Source organism: Lolium rigidum, chromosome 4 (assembly GCF_022539505.1).
Source record: "Lolium rigidum isolate FL_2022 chromosome 4, APGP_CSIRO_Lrig_0.1, whole genome shotgun sequence".
Classification (NCBI taxonomy): Eukaryota; Viridiplantae; Streptophyta; class Magnoliopsida; order Poales; family Poaceae; genus Lolium; species Lolium rigidum.
This window is the reverse complement of record NC_061511.1, coordinates 172,849,225-172,858,419: the sequence shown is the minus strand read 5'-3', so window position 1 is coordinate 172,858,419 and position 9,195 is coordinate 172,849,225.

Sequence of the window (9,195 nt, the reverse complement as noted above, 5' to 3'; positions counted from 1 at the left end):
GCAGCAATCAGAAGATGTTATGGGCAGGAGACGAACCTTTTCCTGCAGCCTCTTGAGTTGGTCCACGTGCTGCTTGGCCTTCTTCTTAGAGCTTCCCTGCACGTCCTCTTCTTCCTCGTCCGCTTCCTCTCCATCCTCCCAATCATCTTCCTCCTCCTCGTCCGAGACGGGCAAGTCCACTGTACCCCGCAGAGCCACAAGAAGCGAGCAGCTAGTCAGAAACGGGGAGTGGAAAGCAGGGAAAGGGAACGAGAAGAGGTGGGAATCGCACCGTATTCGTCGGAGTCCGACATGGCGAGCGTCGAGCGGTGGCGGCGGCGGCGCGGGTGCCCTAGTGGAGGTGGGAGAGGAGGCGGCGGTGCTGGTTGCCGAAACAAAAGAGGGAGAGACGGCGGGTGGGAGGCGAATTGTTGGTTTCGCTCAAGGGTTCAGTCGTGGGCTCGGCCCATCAAAAATATTTCTTCGCTCGCTGTGTTTTTTATTTATTTTGGAATCAATCCATTGCATTAAACAGTAGGCAAAGCAACCACTAGTTCAGTTACAAACGGAGCTAGTCCGTCAGTTACAAACTCGGTTTCACCAGCCATCCCAGCCCCCTTCGCTGCCAGGGCGTGAGCAACATGATTACAGGTTCTACGACAATACAAGATCTTAAAAGCAGAGAAATTACTACGGGCATAAGCCTTAATTCGCTCCATGACCAATCCAACGCAGGACAGGTTAGTTCTGTTGTTGTCTTTCAAAGCATTTTTCAGGAGAAACGCATCAGTCTCCAGACACACTCTTCCCATGCCAGACGCCTGTGCGATTTTGAGAACATGTTCAGCCGCCAACACCTCTGCCTGAAGAGCGTTCTGAAGATTAGGAATAAACCTAGCGAAGCAGGCGATCACATCTCCGTCTGCATATCGAAGCACGAGCTCATTTGGTTTGAAGGAGCCGTCAATGTTGACCTTGATCCAGTCATCTTCAGGCGCCACCCACCTCTTCAGGACAACTTCAGTATTAGTTTTAGCCGCAACTTCATTCAGTTTCAGAAATTCGTCCGCTTGGAATTTGACTGTCCAGGCAAGATCCTCACTAGTCCTTCCCCGCTTCCCTTCTCTCACACTGTTTCTTTCACACCACCAACACCAAAGGAGAATGGCAATGGCGGCGGTGATGAAACTCTCGACAGTCTCCAGGGCAGTGATCTTCTACATTAACACAAGTCTTTCCTCCTCCGGCCCACACAGCCTCCAGATTTCCTTGACCCGTTTGCAGTTGAATAAAGAGTGGCCTCCGTCTTCATGGTGCACACGGCACACCGGGCAGAGGGGACTGATATCCATCCCCTTCCTTCGTAGGTTAGCACAACAAGGTGTTGTATTATGGGCCAGTCTCCAGATGAAATGTTTAATCTTGTTTGGCACCAACAACATCCAAATCTTCATTCAAGGAAAGCCATTTGGCCAACACTGATGTCTACGCACGCTTCTATTCTTGTAGACAGTGTTGGACCTCCAAGTGCAGAGGTTTGTAGAACAGCAGCAAATTTCCCTTAAGTGGATCACCCAAGGTTTATCGAACTCAGGGAGGTAGCGGTCAAAGATATCCCTCTCAAGCAACCCTGCAATTACGATACAAGAAGTCTCTTGTGTCCCAACACACCCATACACTTGTCAGGTGTATAGGTGCAATAGTTCGGCGAAGAGATATTGAAATACAAGTAATATGGATGGTTATGAGTAGCAATTGCAATCTGAAATAAAAATGGCAGGAAGCAAACATGTAGCAGGACTGGTTGTAAACGGTGTTTCAATGCTTGGAAACAAGGCCTAGAGATCATACTTTCACTTGTGGATACTCTCAACAATGATACCATAATTGAATACATAGATATTATCACTTCACTATGCTACTCTGAACCACTCTCCGGTTTGATAATAAACACAAATTCATTGCATAGGGATGCATAAGCACTCTTTAAAGTTCGCACTCCCAATCTATGGACGCCCCGCGCTGTCACTTTGAGCATAGAAAGATGATACTAACTAGATACCACAATTCATAAGTATTTTTATAAATTAAGCTTAAGAAACAAACACGGTGTGCACACTGTCACATTCACACTGTTGGACATGGTGTCCCCGGAGATCACATAATAAAACCACTTGAGTAGCACAATAGTTGAAAAATATCATATACTTATTCAACTAGATTACAAAGAGCTCATGATCACATAAAGATCATACATGGAGAGATAGATAGACCACATAGCTACCGGTAAAAACCCTCAGACTCGGGGGAGAACTACTCACTCCTCGTCATGGAAGTCAACAATGGCGATGAAGATGGCGGTGGAGTCGATGGAGATGGCTCCGGGGGCAATTCCTCGTCCCGGCAGGGTGCCAGAAAATGAGACTTCTGTCCCTCGAAACTTGTCTGCGACGGCGGCGGAGCTACGGAACTTTCCGTGGATGGAGGACGATTGCTTTAGGTTTTTCCCGAGATTGTGAATAAATAGGCGGAAGGGCGAGGTCGGTGGAGGCTAGGGGACCCACACCACCCCTAGGCGCGGGACTGGGCCAGGCCGCGCCTAGGTGTGGTCTGGCTGCCATGTTGCCTTTCTTCAACCCCCATTCGGACTTCGTTTTCGTTACGGTAAATTATTGACTTCGGCTTTTGTTTCGTTCAATTCCGAGAATATTTCATATACAACTTTTCTGAAATACAAAATAGCAGAAAACAGGGAACTAGTACTGTGGCATCTTGTTAATAGGTTAGTGGCCGAAAATGTATAAAAGTGCAACGAAGTATGAGCAAAACATATACAAATTGGTGTAAAACAAGCATGGAGCATCAAAAATTATAAATACGTTTGAGACGTATCAAGCATCCCCGAGCTTAACTCCTGCTCGTCCTCGAGTAGGTAAGTGATAACAAAATAATTTTTGAGGTGACATGAAGCCAACACAATCTTGATCAAGCATTGTGAGTTGGGAACAAAGTACTCTAAACATAGGCATGATAGATATAACTCTAACAATTGAACTTAGCAACTATGTTATAACATGAGAAGTAACTCAAACAAAAGATCATGAATAATAGTGCATTGAAAGCAACTGTTTGTTTATGAGCATAGAGAAAACATAGCAAGTTGGTACTCATCATGTCCTTTATGAAGTAGCAAAACATAAATGCTAGGACACCTTTAAAGTTCAGAGGGTGACTAGATACAAGTAATTTAAGAACAAGCAATAGCATAACCATGAATGAATCAATAATAATTTTGGGACTATGCACATCGCACTAAGAATGACAACTATGCTCTCTTAATTGGTGCATAAAGCAGAAGATGAAGACTCAACATAAAAATAAAAGAGAGACTCTTTGCAAAGTAAGCAAGATTAACAAGTTTTATAAACCTTCTAAAAAGTATGTTACTCATTAGCTTTGAGCTCTCATTGCCCCTATCATAAGAATCTTGAATGGTTAAAGTTAATGTGATGGCAAATATGAGCTATATGGTTGACAAATCACAAGTTGAAAATCGCATGCCCCTTGAATACGAGTACCTAAACCTCATGCTACCCAACCTTAGGTCCCAAATAAGTTCTTGTCATTGTACGTACACATGTATCATCGGGAACCGCCAGCGGGGTACCTCCCGCCCCATGATATGGAAGTACTCTTGTAGGAGCAATCAAATGCCAAAATGACAAGATAAACAGACAATGAGCATCTCAGCAATCTTTTTATTTACTATGGGTATAGCTTTTTATTGAAAATGCTTCATAGAATACTCACTATGGTTTGCTGTAAATTTCCACCATGAATGATGCATGGCTTAGATTAGCGGCCCAGTCGTTTCTCTAACACGTATACAAACTCCATGGACTTACAAATTTCCATTTTATTTCGCAACGCTAGACATCCATAAACAAAAGAACATGACATCAACTAAATATGAATAAGTGCAATGTTGAAAGCGTTCCCCATGAAAGCATGGTTGTGCTAACTTCCAACTTGCAATTTGCAAACATATAAACTTCATAAGATAGTCACAATGATCAAGTTTATTAAGTGCAAGAAAGTAAATGTGCCGTCAAGTTCGTGAGAGCTTTACTAACTAATTTTCTCATGCCAAAATTTAATTTGAAAAATAAATAAAAACATAATGAATATACTTGGAATAGCAATAATGCTAGTAGGTAGATATGGTGGACACAATTGGCAAACTTTGATTTTTAGTGGTTGGATGCACGAGTAGAGTTCATACTCAGTACAGGCGGAGACTAGCAAAAGACTGGGAGCGACCAACTAAGAGAGCAATAATGGCCATAATCATGCATAGCGACAAAACATTATTAATCAAAGCATAAACTGATATTACAAGTCAAAAACTAAATAATCATAGAGGCTTTAGTTGACTGGTTTGTTATCATAACATGGTATAAGCATGTGCCAAGTCAACCTAATAAAGCATCAAAGGAGAATACCACAATATTATGCTTTGTATGATGGAAACAACACATGATTCTTTAAATGGCACATTATGCACTCTCAGCTACTTCAGACAAGTCATGCTGCAACAATAAATACTAAGCATATAATAAGAATAACATCCAACATGACATGTCAAAGTCTATGCCACAGTCTAAACAAGCTTCCTTTTGCATCAATATAGACATGAAACATTTTACTCGTCTCCAACACCAATGAACTTATTTAAAATAGCTCTCAGAGATGAAAAACAACATGGACCAGAGAGCTAATCATACATAAATAAATTATAGTAACGAGCTCTGAATAAAATTCGAGTGAAAGAACAAGAGCTAAACGTAGTACTAGAAAACTAGAACACTCGCAGAACAATAAGAGCGATAACTAGAGCGTTCCATGCAATTAAAACGGAGCGTGTCTTTATCAAAAACAAATATGCCGGGATCCAACCATATGCTACAGCAAAAAAACAAAACGAAACAAAAAACAAAAATAAAGACGCTCCAAGAACAACACATAGCGTATGAAGCAATAAAAATATAGCGCGTAGAAAGATTACCTGTCGCTTTGTTGATGCAGAGGGGATGCCAAGATTTGACGCTTGTACCTCTTGGATATTTCTTGGGGTAACATGGGCATCCCCAAGATTGAGTTTTTGTTCATACTTCATCTCATTACATCATTCTTCTCTCCCTACACTTAAAAACTTCCTTCATACAAAACTTCACACAATTCTTTGTTAGCAGCATTAGTACAATTAAAATAATAAATTCACTTGGGTTCAGTTATAACATATATCAAACATCTATTAAAGCATTAGCTTCTGCATAAACCTCTTCAAAAAGCTCTTTGCTCAAAAGAACTCAAAAAGAAAAAGATTAAGAGGCAAATGCAAATAGTGGCAGAAATTTGTCAAAACAGAACAGCAGATAAATACCGATTTTTTTTAAATCTTCTGTTGCTCAGCTTGAAAAGTGTTCAACTAATGAAAGTTAATAAATAACCTAGGGCATATGCACAAAAATTCGCAGCTCTAAATTGCGCTCTGGCTATTTATACGAATTTTTTAGGTGATAGCATAGAATATATTTTCAGGACAACAACTTCTCCAGATCTTACTTTCTTCTAATTAGAGGCTATTCTTGGAACAAAAACGAAATAAAAATGATAAGGATAGGTTATTACTAAGGTAATAAATTCCAAGACTAAAAAAATATACAGAAATTAAACATGGGTTATCTTCCAAGAGTGTAACGTCTTTCAGCTAAGCACAATAATTTGAGAAGATGCTCAGACAAAAAATATGAATTGAAGCAAAAGAGAGCATCAAGAAGCAAATATAAACAAATTTAAGTCTAACCCACTTCCTATGCATAGAAATCTTGTACACAAATAAATTCACAAAGAACAAAATGACAAGCATAGGAAGATAAAACAAGAGTAACTTCAAAACTTTCAGCATAAAGAGAGGTGTTTTAGTAACATGAAAACTTTTTCAACCATATTTTCCTCTCTCATAATAATTTTTGGTAGCATCATGAATAAACTCAACAATATAACTATCACATAAAACATTCTTATCATGAGCCTGATGCGTGCAGTTAACACACGTCCGTTGGGAACCCCAAGAGGAAGGTGTGATGCGTACAGTAGCAAGTTTTCCCTCAGTAAGAAACCAAGGTTTATCGAACCAGTAGAAGCCAAGAAGCACGTTGAAGGTTGATGGCGGTGAAGTGTAGTGCGGCGCAACACCAGGGATTCTGGCGCCAACGTGGAACCTACACAACACAATCAAAGTACTTTGCCCCAACGTAACAGTGAGGTTGTCAATCTCACCGGCTTGCTGAAAACAAAGGATTAACCGTATAGTGTGGAAGATGATGTTTGTTTGCGAATAACAGTAAAGAACAATTGCAGTAGATTGTATTTCAGATGTAAAGAATGGACCGGGGGTCCACAGTTCACTAGTGGTGTCTCTCCCATAAGATAAATAGCATGTTGGGTGAACAAATTACAGTTGGGCAATTGACAAATAAAGAAGGCATAACAATGCACATACATATATCATGATGAGTACTATGAGATTTAATCGGGGCATTACGACAAAGTACATAGACCGCTATCCAGCATGCATCTATGCCTAAATAGTCCACTTTCAGGTTATCATCCGAACCCCTTCCGGTATTAAGTTGCAAGCAATAGACAATTGCATTAAGTATGGTGCGTAATGTAATCAACACAAATATCCTTAGACAAAGCATAGATGTTTTATCCCTAGTGGCAACAAGCACATCCACAACCTTAGAACTTTCGTCACTCGTCCCAGATTCAATGGAGGCATGAACCCACTATCGAGCATAAATACTCCCTCTTGGAGTTACAAGTATCAACTTGGCCAGAGCCTCTACTAGCAACGGAGAGCATGCAAGAACATAAACAACATATATGATAGATTGATAATCAACTTGATATAGTATTCAATATTCATTGGATCCCAACAAACACAACATGTAGCATTACAAATAGATGATCTTGATCATGATAGGCATCTCACAAGATCTAACATGATAGCACAATGAGGAGAAGACAACCATCTAGCTACTGCTATGGACCCATAGTCCAGGGGTGAACTACTCACACATCGATCCGGAGGCGATCATGGCGATGAAGAGACCTCCGGGAGATGATTCCCCTCTCCGACAGGGTGCCGGAGGCGATCTCTCGAATCCCCGAGATGGGATTGGCGGCGGCTGCGTCTGCGGAAGGTTTTCCGTATCGTGGATCTCGGTACGAGAGGGTTTCGCGACGAAGGCTTTAAGTAGGCGGAAGGGCGAAGTCGGAGGAGTCACGGGGGCCCCACACGCTAGGGCCGCGCGAGCCCCCCTTAGGCCGCGCCGCCCTAGTGTGGCGGCGCCCTGTGGCCCCACTTTGTTTCTCCCTCGGTCTTCTGGAAGCTTCGTGGAAAAATAAGCCCCTGGGCGTCGATTTCGTCCAATTCCGAGAATATTTCCTTTGTAGGATTTCTAAAACCAAAAACAGCAGAAAACAGCAACTGGCTCTTTGGCATCTCGTCAATAGGTTAGTGCCGTAAAATGCATAATAATGACATATAATGTGTATAAAACATGTGAGTATCATCATAAAAGTAGCATGGAACATAAAAAAATTATAGATACCTTTGAGACGTATCAAGCATCCCCAAGCTTAGTTCCTACTCGCCCTCGAGTAGGTAAACGATAACAAGGATAATTTCTGAAGTGACATGCTATCATAATCTTGATCAATACTATTGTAAAGCACATGAGATGAATGCAGCGATTCAAAGCAATGATGAAGACAATGAGTAAACAACTCGAATCATATAGCAAAGACTTTTCATGAATAGTACTTTCAAGACAAGCATCAATAAGACTTGCATAACAGTTAACTCATAAGCAATAAGTTCTTAGTAGAAAGCTTTGAAACAACACAAAGGAAGATATAAGTTTCAGCGGTTGCTTTCAACTTCAACATGTTTATCTCGTGGATAATTGTCAACACAAAGTAATATAACAAGTGCAATAGGTAAACATGTAAGAATCAATGCACACAGTTTACACAAGTGTTTGCTTCTAAGATAGAAAGAATAGGTAAACTGACTCAACATAAAGTAGAAGAATGGCCCTTCGCAGAGGGAAGCATGGATTACTATTTTTGTGCTAGAGCTTTTCATTTTGAAAACATAGAAATAATTTTGTCAACGGTAGTAATAAATCATATGTGTTATGTATAAGACATCCTATAAGTTGCAAGCCTCATGCATAGTATACCAATAGTGCTCGCACCTTGTCCTAATTAGCTTGGATTAACACGGATTATCATTGCATAACATATGTTTCAACCAAGTGTCACAAAGGGGTACCTCTATGCCGCTTCGTACAAGGGTCTAAGGAGAAGGTTCGCATTGGATTTCTCGCTTTTGATCATTCTCAACTTAGACACCCATACCGGGACAACATAGACAACATATAATGGATTCCTCTTTTAATGCTTAAGCATTTAACAACAGATAATATTCTCATAAGAGATTGAGGTTTTATGTCCAAACTGAAACTTCCACCATGATTCATGGCTTTAGTTAGCGGCCCAATGTTCTTCTCTAACAATATGCATACTCAAACCATTTGATCATGAAAATCGCCCTTACTTCAGACAAGACGAACATGCATAGCAACTCACATGATATTCAATAAAGGTAAAAGTTGATGGCGTCCCCAGAAACATGGTTATCGCTCAACAAGCAACTTATTAAGAAATAAGATACATAAGTACATATTCTTCACCACAATAGTTTTTAAGGCTATTTTCCCATGAGCTATATATTGCAAAGGCAAAGAATAGAAGTTTAAAGGTAGCACTCAAGTAATGTACTTTGGAATGGCAGAGAAATACCATGTGGTAGGTAGGTATGGTGGACACAAATGGCATAGTTTTTGGCTCAAGGATTTGGATGCACGAGAAGAATTCCTCTCAATACAAGGCTAGGCTAGCAAGGTTGTTTGAAGCAAACTCAAGTATAAAACGGTGCAGCAAGACTCACATATGAACATATTGTAAGTATTATAAGACTTTACATCGTATCCTTGTTGTTCAAACACCTCAACCAGAAAATATCTAGACTTAGAGAGACCAATCATGCAAACCAAATTTTAACAAGCTATATGTAGTTCT